Here is a 12,766-nt window from a genome sequence, read left to right on the forward strand (position 1 = left end):
TTCCATAGAAAGCACATCCGGAAAAGCTGCAGGAAAGACCGCACTTCACACACTTTCTGGTTAAGACCAGGGCAATAGAAAATGAGCAGCGACAAACACCGACCCAGACATCTAATCATAAAAACAGGCTTTTGCTAAGGTGCTTTCCATGTATCATCTCCTTTAGCCCCTTCAAAAACTCCCTAAAGTAGGGAGATCAATCATCATTTCATAGCTGAGTCAACTAATGTTCAGAGCTTACGCAATTAGCTCAAGTCCACATAGCAACCAAGCAACGGTAGTAAGACTCGCACCCAGAGCCAGTGACTCCAAATGCAATGCTCTTTCCGTGACTGCGCCACACTGTAGCACAACTGTCACCGCCTCCCTACCCTGTGGCCTGAGAGGTAACCTCGAGTGATCAAAGAGAAACCTGCTTAGCAGCTCAATGCATTTCCCATGAGGGAACAGCCATTTGAGAATTAACCTCTTAGAGGAAGTTTTTCATTAATTAGCATGGCTTTCAGCCAACAGAACTACCTTCTAATATACCCCAGAGATACAAGAACTCATCTGTGTATGGTCTTGAAAAGTTAATCAGTAAAACTCCAGACAGGCAACCAGTGACCATTTTTCACTCCAGCTGTGTCAGCAAGAGGAATTTTAGGTAGAAAGATAGTGAAGAAATGAACGAATAAAGGGCTTCCATAGAAGACAGTAGCATTCAGCCCAGGAGTTTTCCTTCCCAAGAAAAGTCACTGTAACAACACTGGGAAATCAAAGGCACTCTGGGCACTGATGGTGAACATATTTACATAACTGGGCAAGGGGATACATCCAGCATTGATAAGGGTTGTGCAACTAACAATAAAGAGGAGACAAGATTCCTTGGACAAAATATGTTTGAGAAACTATGTCTCAACCTGGTTAAATGGGTTTCTTCACTACAAGATTTCCCAAAGGGTGACTGGCTTATCAGCAATTTAAGAAATGGTGAATTGGAGACATAAAATACAGTTGCTGTCATTTATAACAACTGCAGAGAGACTGATCATTCTGGACGACTAGTTCAGGTGTGGCGAGCACATGGCTCTTTTGCTCTCATTGCTCACTCCTGCCCCCATGGCAGGCATGAATGGTCATGGCACTCTTTGCCACTGGTTCCAGATATAGCATCATAATCTTTTTTTCCTAAATATATCTTTATTGATTTCAGAGAAAGGAAAGGAGAGGGAGAGAGAGAGAGAAACATCAATGATGAGAGAGTCATTGATCGGCCGCCTCCTGCACGACCCTGACTTGAGATTGAGCCCACAACCCGGGCATGTGCCTTGACCAGGAATTGAACCCCAGTCGCCTGGATCCTAGGTCGATGCTCAACCGCTGAGCCACGCCCGGCCAGGCTTATTGTAATCTTTAAAATCACACTCCAAGAAGCTGCTACGAGTTAGTGGTAAATGCATTATCAGCTTTGAAATGAAAAAGTTGAGACTAAAGCAGCACGGGATGAAGAATGGACTAGATATTCCTCAGGGTTCAACAGATGAAAAAGGTCCAGGCCAGGAAGACCTGCTAGCAAATTCTCACAGGAGGAGTCAAGGGCTGGTGACCAGATCCCACTTGTCACTGTATCCTCAGCACCTCGCACAGTGCCTGACATGGTAGACTCTGGATATGTTTGGCGAATTAATGAGTTAACACCAAAATCACATAGCAGTGGTGATTTTACACAGTCCGTATTTACTACACATATGTATGTTAGCCATTAAGAAAAATACATGTGCCCAACCGGGTGTGGCTCAGCGGTTGAGCATCGACCTAGGACCCAGGAGACCAGGGTTCGATTCCCGGTCAGGGCACATGCCCGGGTTGCGGGCTCGATCCCCAGTCTGGGGTGTGCAGGAGGCAGCCGATCAAGGACTCTCTCATCATTGATGTTTCTATCTTTTTCTACCTCTCCCTTCCTTTCTCTGGAATCAGTGAAAACATTTTTTAAAGTTACCTATAATGAATAAATAAATCTAAAAGAGGTGAAATTTTCAGAACAAAGGGGAAACAAGCATAATAAAAATAGAGTAAACAAGGAGTTAGCTACAGCATCTTGCACACAGTAGTCATAAAATAGAATGGTGATCGTGCCACGTGGTGATAATAGTTTATACTCATAACATCAGTGTCATTGCTGCTGCCTCTCTGCCTAAGGAAGTCCATTCATCCTTCAGATCCCCATCCAGGGACTAGCCGTACCAGACAGCAAACACAATGTAAAACCACAAAAATTAGGACACTGTGGTAATGGTGCATGAATAGGATGTCCGTAAGAGATTTTAGTATATGATAAAGTTGCACACACATGTGCATAAAGTTTATGATAAAGTTTAGCATATGACAAAGTGGCAAGATTTTGAAAACCTCAGATACAGATGTAGAAACTAAAGCAATGAGAAGTTAAATACCTTTCCAAGCTCACACAGGTAGTAAATTCTACAACTGGGATTTTGAATGCAGACATTCCAATTCCAGAGTCCATTTTATTAAACACTAAGTGATAATATTGAGTTCAAAAAGCAAGTGCAGACCAATACGTATAATATGCTACCTTTGGGGTAAAAAAAACGGGGGGGGGGGAACCCTATTTATGCTTGCTCGTGTACGCATACAGAAATTCTGGAAGGACACACAAGAAACTAATAATAGGTAACTACCTTTGGAAAACATGGGGAAGGGCAGAAGAGTAATGGGACTGGGGGAGGTATATAGTATATTTTTAAAATTATTTTAAAATATATGCATATATATTTGAACTATATGAATGTATAACCTGATCCGAAATAAATACAAAAACAGAAAGAAAATTCTCTCCTTGGGCAAGCCTTTTCTGACTCTCCTCTCAAGCACAGGAAGCCCACCCCTCTCCTATGGTCCTTTATCCCCTGCGCCTACATTTTTTCTGGTACATATCACGTTTCACTGCCCTCATTTATGTTCCCTTCCCCTGCTCATCTCTCCCCCAGCCAAGCTGTGAGCTCTTCGAAGGCAGGGTTCTGTTTCTTTCTTTCATTCTGCGACCCCAGCACATAGTGCAGTCCCTGATGTGTGGTGACAGCCAGTATGGGGAAGTGGAACTGGGAAAAGAGAGAAGTGAAGCAGGTCAGCCGAGTGCGTGCTCTGAGCACTGTGGAAAGGGGAATCAGCCGGGGCGTCCGTGTAACAGTGGGAATTTGAAGAGGAAGTGAGGAGAGAGGAAAATACAGCAATCCTTGCAGAAAAGGTGTGCCCAACGCGGCTAAGGCAAAGGGGCAAGAGGGGTCCTGGGGGCCAGTGCCGATCGGGGGAAACGAGGAAGGAGAAGCCCTCGCTGGAGAAGGGGTGAGAGCCGAGACTAACCCTGGGAGATCTGGAAATGGAACACAAGACCGAGAGCACAGTAGCAAGACTGAGACTCCAGCAGGGAGGACTCCCAGCCACCAGGGATCCAGCCTAAACTCCCTGCCCCTCTGGCGACTGACAATGGGGCAGAGGTCATGGGAAAGGTTGGCACCGGAGAATCCTGACTTGTACATGTCAACCACACCTTCCGACTATTGCTTTCTGTTCATTTAAACTCTGCACACACTCATCTGAGAGCTAAAGGGAGATCCACACTGGGTCAGGGATGAGTTTTCTCCAGCAGAATTAATCCCAGATTCCCCAGGCAGGGAAACAGGCCCGCCCTTGCGAGACCACGCACACCACCACCTCCCCGCTGCAAAACCGGGCTCTGTGGATGTCCATGTCCTGTGCGTGTCCTTATACTATGATCCACAGGAATATAAATTCTTTATTGGATTAATCATCAAAACTGCACAAATTCAAGAGTCCTTATTTTAGAGATACACACACCGGAATAGGTGTAAGTGAAGTGAAACGGTATTTGGGATTTGCTTCAAAAGAGTAAAGAAGTAACATGTGAAAATAAGAAGCTTGGATTGCCCAAACAGCAGCCCTTAAGAAGAGAATGTGCTCTGTGTTAAGGGTGCTTCCCTCCACGAGGCAAGCCAGTTAAAGGAAAGCGGTAGAATCCTGGCTAAGAATAGAAAGTATTTGCAGAAGGAAATTTTATTTCATTGCCTCAGCCCTAAGTGACATTAGCAAATACTGCGAGGTAATGAAAGAGGTCATTAGGAAGGAACTAGAAACAGCTTCCCATGTTATGGAAAAAAACTCTGACATCTTAATTATATTCTGCCACCTAGTGACAAAGGAAATTTAACATACTTGCCTAGGCAGGCTCCAGGAGCGGAGAGGGCTGTCCCCACCCCTGGACACCGGAGCAGGGCCTGGCCACTCGGGGACAAGCCTGACCCCACAGCTTTGGTGCACGGTGTCCTCTCTGCTTCTGTTCACAGCTCTAGGAGACACTGCAAATGGGGTCGATCCGCAGCTTCACCTGGAGCCAGAAGGCCCACCGTCTGGCACTCAGCACAGTCCACTGGCGCCTTTGAATCTCTTGGTCTTTGCTGAGGGCGTCAAGGGGGAGCAGACAGCAAGGCTGGAAGGGGTGCTGAAGCGGGGCCTTTTATCCTGAAGTTCCACCGTGAGAAGAGCCAAGGCTGCTCCTTCCTTCAGTGAGACGGGATAACATTTACTCACAAACCTCTGTGCTCACACGAGGGGAGGGACACAAAAATTCCTATTGATTCCCAAATACTGATTGAAGGAGTGGATGTTTTAAAAAGTGCTTTCAGGTGCAATCACGTGCAGCCTCCGAGGCATTTCTTGCCCAGGGAGCTTCTTGGTCGGGCTGAAGGGGGGCCCGTAAAGCATTGAGAGGCAGGCAGGTGGGGGGCGGAGGCAGGGCCCGAAGTGGAACTGTGGCCGCTCAGGTGCTCAGATCGCAGTGAGTCCCAGGGGTCTTCAGGGTCCGCTGGTCATTCGACAGCCTCTCAGTTCATCTGTGGAAGACCATTGGCGTTGCACCAGTGGCGTGTAAGGAGAAACTTGATCCTATGCAGAAACTCTTTACGGACAAGATTAGAGAATTTTAAACAACTGGCATCCTGAGGACCTTTTAATATTGGCCCAGCGGATCAGCAAGAGCTGGAGAAGGAGATTTTTAAGGTTGAACAGATGTACCTTAAGCCAGTCAGAAATACATTCCCTAACTTCAAATTTGAGGATCCCAAATTTGAAAGCATTGAAAAACCCATCCTAAAGAAATAACATAAAATCAATCTGGTTATTTGTTACATCTGGATTGGTTGTACAACTCGTTAGTATCAGACTAAACTTGTATTTCACAATTGTAAAAAGCACACACACACACAAACACGTGCAAAGTTATTCCTCTTAGATTTATTTCTATCTCCCTTCTCACCACCTCCAAAGGATTTAAGAGACTTAAAATAAGAACATACATAATGAAATTTGAAATTGTAAATTAAAGCAGAAGCCAAAACCATGAAAAAGCAGAACACAAACATAACAGCTATAAGGAAAAACAGCTGAGATACAGTTCAGTGATAAGAATCATCTTGGGAGAATTTACCAAATATTGATATTTTAGGACCTTGCTACTCAAACTGCAGTTCAAAGACCAACAGTATCAACAACACCTGGGAGCTTTTCAGAAATGCAGAATTTTAGGCCCTACCCCAGACCTACTGGATCAGAATCTACCTTTTAACAAGATTCCCACATGACCTGTATACACATAAAGTTTGAGAAGCATTCATATAGCTCTCCCCACCTCCAGCCCAATGAAGACAGAGATTCAGGAGCTCTGGGGTAGAGTTAGGAGCCTGTAATTTTTAAGCACCCACAGCTGATTCTGGGTTTTTTGGTGTGTTTTTCTTTTTCTCTTTAATTTCAGAGAGAGGAAGGGAGAGGGAGAGCTAAAAATATCAATGATGAGAGAATCATTGATCAGCTGCATCCTGCACACCCCCTACTGGGGATAGAGCCCAAAACCTGGCATGTGCCCTGACCAAGAATCAAATCATGACCTCCAGGTTCATGGGTCAAAGCTCAACAACTGAGCCACACCAGCCAGGCCCACAGCTGATTCTTATTAGGCAAGTTAGGAACTACTACTACAGGTGAATATCAATTATAGTTTTGTGCCTCCTAGTATACAAAGTAAAATCAGAGAAAAGCAAGCATAATTAGTTCCTCAGTGGGAAGCCAAGCATTTTAAGAATTTTTTCCTGTGGGGCCTTACAAATGAAGCGCATAATGACCCAGTGGGAAATGTTCTGACTTTTTTATATACCGAATGTTGCAGGAAGCATAATTTGGTAAATTTCTTATATCTTTAATAAAAGCTAAAAGTTTAACATCAGAATAAAGCCTCAGAGAAGGCTGTTGTGAGATGGGGCTAAGATAATAGTCTAAGTCGGAGGTCAGCAAATTACCACCCTGCTTTGTAAATAAAGTTTTATTAGAACACAGCCATGCTCATTCATTTCCATATTGTTTATGGATGCTTTCATGCTATAATGGCAGACATAAGTAGTTGCAACAGATACCATATGGTCTGCAAAGCCTAAAATATTTATATCTGTCCTTTAGAGAAAAAGTTTGCCAACCCATGCTCTATATGAGTTACCCAGGGGACAGCATGGCTGTCAGTCTTCCACATCACTCCTCCCAGTGGGCTTTTGATAGGAATTAGATCGTATGGTGATAGAGGTGTAATAATTCATTTGGGGGGGGGGGATAGTGGTTGGTAAACTGGCACTGAAAAAAAAAAAGTCCTCACTTGTTTTGTTTGCCAAATCACATAGTATAAATCAGGGTTTCTCATCCTCAGCTGGTTTGGGCTGGAAAATTATTATTATTATTTTTTTAAACATATCTTTTTGATTTCAGAGAGAGGAAAGGAGGGGGAGAGAAAGAGATAGAAACATCAATGATTAGAGAGTCATTGATCGGCTGCCTAGCCCGCAACCCGGGCATGTTCCCTGACCGGGAATCGAACCCCGATCTCCTGGATCCTAGGTCGATGCTCAACCGCTGAGCCACACCCAGCCGGGCGGGAAATTTTTTTTTTAATAGTTTATTATTAGAGAGAGAAAAAGAGAAAAACAAACCTAAACAACCCCAAATAACATCAATGGGCTGCCTCCTTCATGCCCCTTACTGGGGATGGAGCCTGCAACAAGGGCATGTGCCCCAGGCGGGAATCGAACCAACAACTGAAGACCCTTCGGTGCACGGAATGATGCCCAACCAACTGAGCCACACCAGCCAGGGCTCTTTTTTTGTTTTAAACCCTCACCCAAGGATATGTTTATTGATTTAGAAAGAGAGGAAGGGAGAGAGAGAGAAACACTGATGTGAGAGAGAAACATCGATAGGCTGGCTCTCATATGCACACTATCTGGGGATCCAACCTGCAACCTAGGTGTGTGCCCCGACCGGTAATCGAACCCACAACCTTTTGGTGTATGGGGCAATGCTCCAACCAACTGAGCCACCTGGCTGTGGCTGGATAATTCTTTGTTATGGGGCGCTGGCCCTTGCTCTGTAGGATACTGAGCAGCATCTCTGGTTTCTACCCACTAGATGTCAGTAGCAAACCCCCATTTGTGACAAAGTACGTCTAGAGATTGCCAAATGTCTGCTAGGGGGCAAAATCCTACGGATTTGGGTTCTGTTTTATTGTGATTGATGTTTTTATTTTGTTTTGTTATTGATTAAATCAACTGACTTTGGGGAAATTCTGCTAGTGATAGTGACATTAGTTTTGAAATTCTTTGCAACGAAAGCACTGACAATGATTAATTACTCAGCCAATTATTGAGGTCACTCTTAGGCCATGACATTAAAACCATATTATCAGCACCCAAGAGGACACTTACCCTCAAGATCTGGAAGGGCAGGCATCCATTTTATCAACAGTTTCAGATCATTAGGAATAAGACAATTTCTATCAATCCTGAGTTCTTGAGGAATATTAAAATGCAGATTTTATAGAATCTTCAATAACGTAATGTCTGTGTTGAGCTTGTGGTACTTAGAGCGGCAGACCAATGCAAGGTCAATAAAGGCTACAGTTCCAATAGTCTTTCCAGATTTCTGTACAAGTATCATTCTACATAATGATCGATGTTACCACTTCTGGGATTTCCTTTCCCCTTCCTAGCTGTGGCCTCCCCGGCTCCACTGGATAACCAAAGAGACCAACAGCAGTTTGGGTCACAGAATCGTAAGCATTTTATTAACTTTGCCATAGCCCCTGGTATCATGTGATTGACAGTGTAACTGAACAAACCTATCTCTAAATTCAAGATGCAGGCACATGCCCACATGTGCAACACACACACACACGCACGCACACGCACACACACGCTGAATCATCTACAAATTTGAATTTCAGCTCCAAGATGGAGTTACTGCTTTTTAAGGGTCTCATCTGGTTATTTCTCTTTTTGTGGGATCTTGGCATCTTGTGACATATTGTTAACACCTGCTCACAAGCACTGAAAAGTATTTAGGTGGATCTAGGTGCTCCCAACATCTTGGCATCAAGGTATTACTTAAATATACTTGTCTTCTCCTATAGCAATCAATGATAAATAAGATATACAGCAAAATCTATATATCAAATCTGGGAAAACTAAGAACCCCAACTTGAATTAGATAGTAGAACTGCAAGAGAGAGAGAGAAATTCTAATTATCATAAGGTGACCTTCTACAGTGGTTTTACATGCACACAGAGGTTATAAGAGTTATAAATGCATTGTAGATTAGGATATGATTGCAACCCCTGCCCCTTAAGCTGGGTGAGTGCAACTCACCCCAAATCCATTAGAAATCACCTTTGTATAGCTTACCTCCAAGAAATAATGTAGTAAATAAGCCTAAAACCCATTCACTCTACATGTAAAATTCTTTCCTGGAAACCCAAACAAGCAGTTGCTTAAGAATGAGGCTGGTGCCAAGAATGAAGGAAAATACAGCAAAGCATCATAAATAAAAATATAACTTTAGGGGCTAGAAGGCTTCCCTTTATAAAAGTCAAGTGGCTTCAGTTTTGAGTGTACTCAAGTTGAATTGTACTTGGGGAGCTAATAATGAAAAATGTTTGATAAAGATCAGAAATCACCAACAATAACAGACTGAAAAAATACAGCAAAATAAAATCTTTATCTAGGGCTTTAATATGGATTTGAGAGGCGTAATTAGCAGATCCTACTAAAAAAGTAAGGTAAGGTCTACAAAATCTGAAGGAGTTGGGAGAAATGGTTCTTCTAAACATCAGATGACATCTTTACTTCCATTGTTTCCATAAGTGTTTTCATTATAGATACTCAAGCCCAAATTCAACCTCTTCTAGATTTTATAATACTCGGGGATTTTTTTAATGGTTGTATCAGTCAGGATAGGATAGGTTGTAAGGTGGTAACAAACAACCCCAAAATTTCAGCGACTTGACAAACATTTCTCACCCACGTGACTAAAGTGGGGACTAGGGGTGGGGGCTGGGGGCCAGCCATCGTAATCACTCGACGATGGAAGTTCCATTTCAACAAGTGCTTTCACGGCCTCCAGAGGGGGACCATGCAAACTGCACACAACCTTTTGGAGGTTCTGTCCAGAAGTCTCCCGTGTCACTCCCACTTGCATTTTATTTGTCAAAGCAAACCACATGGCTGCATTCAATGTCCAGGAGAGTGACCCCAGGAAGGGAGCTGGACTAATGGGGAGCAGCCCTGCCAACTACCACAGTCACGGGATGTACCTCGAGGTGTAACTGTAATGGCTCACCTCCCGCTCCTTCTTTGTACATATAAGGCAGCCGTAGAGACTTTAGATGCCATAAATCCTTGTAAGCCTCGCCAGAAGGACAATTCAAAGGTGCTGCCAGCAGACAAAATCCGAGTCCCAGCTAAATGTTCTAAGGAAGCCAACACTGAGGGGGAGTTTATCACGCAGGATTCTTCAGGCCCCAAGAGACAGGACTCCAACTCTAACCAACTAGCAGAGGCAAAAATGCTGCAACTAAACTCAGAAAGAGCTCTGAGTGCCAGGCCTCAGAGTGAGACTGGGTTTCGGGGCTTGCAGACTGCTAGCCCTCCTTTCTCTCTGGTTTTCATCTCTTTCTCGATTTGGCTTCTCCAAGCAGGGGGTGGGAGAGGGGTATGACCCCGGGAACCCCTAGGCGTAGAACCAGAAAGGAACCGAGAGCTTTCCCACTGGCTGTACTTAGAAAGATCCTGGGAAAAGCACTGAAGCTGCGACACAAGCAGACTTGTGCTTTACAAAGGTTGCTCTGACTGCCGTTTGTTTGCAGAATAAATTGGGTGGAAGCAAAAACGGGAGCACAACTTGACCCTGTTGGTCAGCTCCTTAATGAAATTCTCTCTCCTTGCTCCCTGTGACACAGGAACATTATGGGTCTCTCTGATAGTGGTTAAGAGGCCCTTTAAGTTCATTTCTGTTGTTAGCACAAATCGTCTCTTGGGTTCTTCATTAACTACAAACACAGGGGACAATAACCCAAAGTGTTACTCCTCTGATCCTGAGGCTGGAACTCAGGTGGACAATTTTTGCGACTCATCCTGGGATATCTCTCCTCTCCATACTTAAATCCAAACCTTATAATTTCAACTTACTTCTCCCCTGAGCCTGCTGCTACTGCTCTGCTCAAAAATATCCACAGGTCCTTGCCCTGGCCAGGTGGAGTATTGTCCGGTGTACTGAGGGGTCTTGGGTTCGATTCCCAGTCAGGGCACATACCCAGGTTGCGGGTTCAATCCAGTCGGGGCAATTATGGGAGGTAGCCGAAACTCTCTCACATCGATGTTTCTTTCTCTCTTGCCCTTCCTCTCTCTCTAAAGTCAATAAATACATGTCCTCAGGTGAGGATTTAAAAAAAAAAGACATCCACAGCTTTTTAGATTCACTGATTTTAAACACAAACTTAGAGCCTCCACTATACTGCCTCAATATACTTTCCAAGCAGTTTTTTCATTTTTATTATCCAAGTATAGGTAAGAGACTGAAACTATTCAGAAGTGTACAGAGAAACATGCAGTAGCCCCCCCTTTGTTTAGCCTTCCCACTCTCCTCTCCAGGGGTGACCATCCCACCAGCTTGGCAGGTATCTTTCCTGTCCCCTCTCAATGCATTTATCATGCATATGTATGAAAGTGTGGAATTCTGCCTGTATAATGTAACAGGAATCATACAATATGCATTGTTTGACCAGTCGCCAAGTACTGTAACACCTATGGTATTATTACTTAACAATATGCCTTAACTATCCATTTTCACCTGCACCGCTCTGCCTCATTCCTTTCAAGGCCAAACCAATGTTCATAAGGTGAATGTGTGATAGTACAGGTCCCTAATCCTTTACGTGCAATTCCAGATTCCAAAACATTCTGAAAATTCAAGTTTTTGGAAAGTTTGTAGTAAACTCATTTAGATGTATGACTTGATCTGAACTGAATCTAAACTGGTTTGGCCCCAGAACCTGTGCACCGAATCCACTGTGCTGTTCTACCTTAAAGCCCTCGGAGAACAATGTAGCAGATACCTAATCAGACCTTTACATTCTGCCCCATTTGCTTGACATCATTTAAAAACACACACAAAACCTTACAAATATAATTGAAACCACTGAGTACTCCTATCCGGTCCCATTCCCTTCCTTCCCAGAGGTAAACCACTCTCTTCCACTGGGTGTTCATCAGAGTTTGCATGTTTTTTATACTTTTACGTAACAATGTGTAGGGGTGTTTTTCATGTTTTAAACTTTACATGTAGCAGGGAAGGTGACACAACTGAGAAAAAGGCTCGCAGGACTGCAACGTTTTATAAAACATTCCCATATACACTATCTCATGCAGCGTCCACAACAACCAGTGTTATGAGTGAGGAAAATGAGCCTTCGAGGGGGGACATAACTTGCTCAAAGTCACACAGCTAACGAGAATCAGAGTTTAGACACAAACCCATGTGCCCTGTCTCAGATCAAGGTCTGTCCCTGTCATCACACCCTGGCTGCCTCGCTATTGCTATTTATTTGTTGAGCATTTTACCTCCTTGCAGAAAAGAAGGATGTTGCACATGAAGTCTGGCGCAGCAGCTGCACACCCGGCTGTCTGCCTGCCTCCACCAGGTTTGGCAACAGCTGTCTCAGCGTGACATCTCACTGGGCTCCTGTCAGAGCCCCCACCTTGGGGAATGGCAAGTTTAATGAAGAAAAATCCAACCTTCCACCTGAACTCCTAGCTCTGCAAATGCAACTGACATCTGACAGGCTTGGAGGCCCTCGCTGCAGGGAGTGAGGTGACCCCAGGCTCCCAGCTCATAGATTAGATGTTTGGCAGCTTTCTCTGACATTGGCTGGCAACATGTGTGCCCTCTCCAGATCTCACTTCCTGGTCCCAATGCTAATTTAGATGCAGTTCAAACAAACACTTTCTGAATATTTCCTATATGCCAGGCACTGGGGATATATAAAAAGATGAGTAACGCAGCATTCCTGCCTTGGGGCCACTCAGAGTCCTACAGAAGACTCAGAATCTTGACACTGCCAGCATTTCTATGGAGACAATACCCACTGCAAAAGCAAACGGGCCCCTTTTGAAAAGAAGAGCTCTAATGAGACTGCTCAAAAAATTAAATACCATGTTTATTTCCTTTGGCAGGAACAACAAATTTAAATGCCAGCAAGAAACTCAAAAGGGCAAAGGGGGTTGATTCCAGAGCTGTGGAAGGAGCTCTTTGAAGTTCTTGTTTGAGAGCCAGAACCTCATTTTCTTTCATCTTAAAAAAAATAACAGGGATCAGCCT

The 12,766-nt window shown here is 44.1% G+C and overlaps 1 pseudogene; it reads left to right on the plus strand.

The window, feature by feature from the left end:
• Window positions 1–558: 558 nt before the first annotated feature.
• Window positions 559–5,181, plus strand: LOC148091856 (ATP synthase peripheral stalk subunit F6, mitochondrial pseudogene; annotated as a pseudogene).
• The last annotated feature ends 7,585 nt before the right edge of the window (window positions 5,182–12,766 follow it).

Source organism: Miniopterus natalensis, chromosome 12 (assembly GCF_054644295.1).
Source record: "Miniopterus natalensis isolate mMinNat1 chromosome 12, mMinNat1.hap1, whole genome shotgun sequence".
NCBI classification, from domain to species: Eukaryota; Metazoa; Chordata; class Mammalia; order Chiroptera; family Miniopteridae; genus Miniopterus; species Miniopterus natalensis.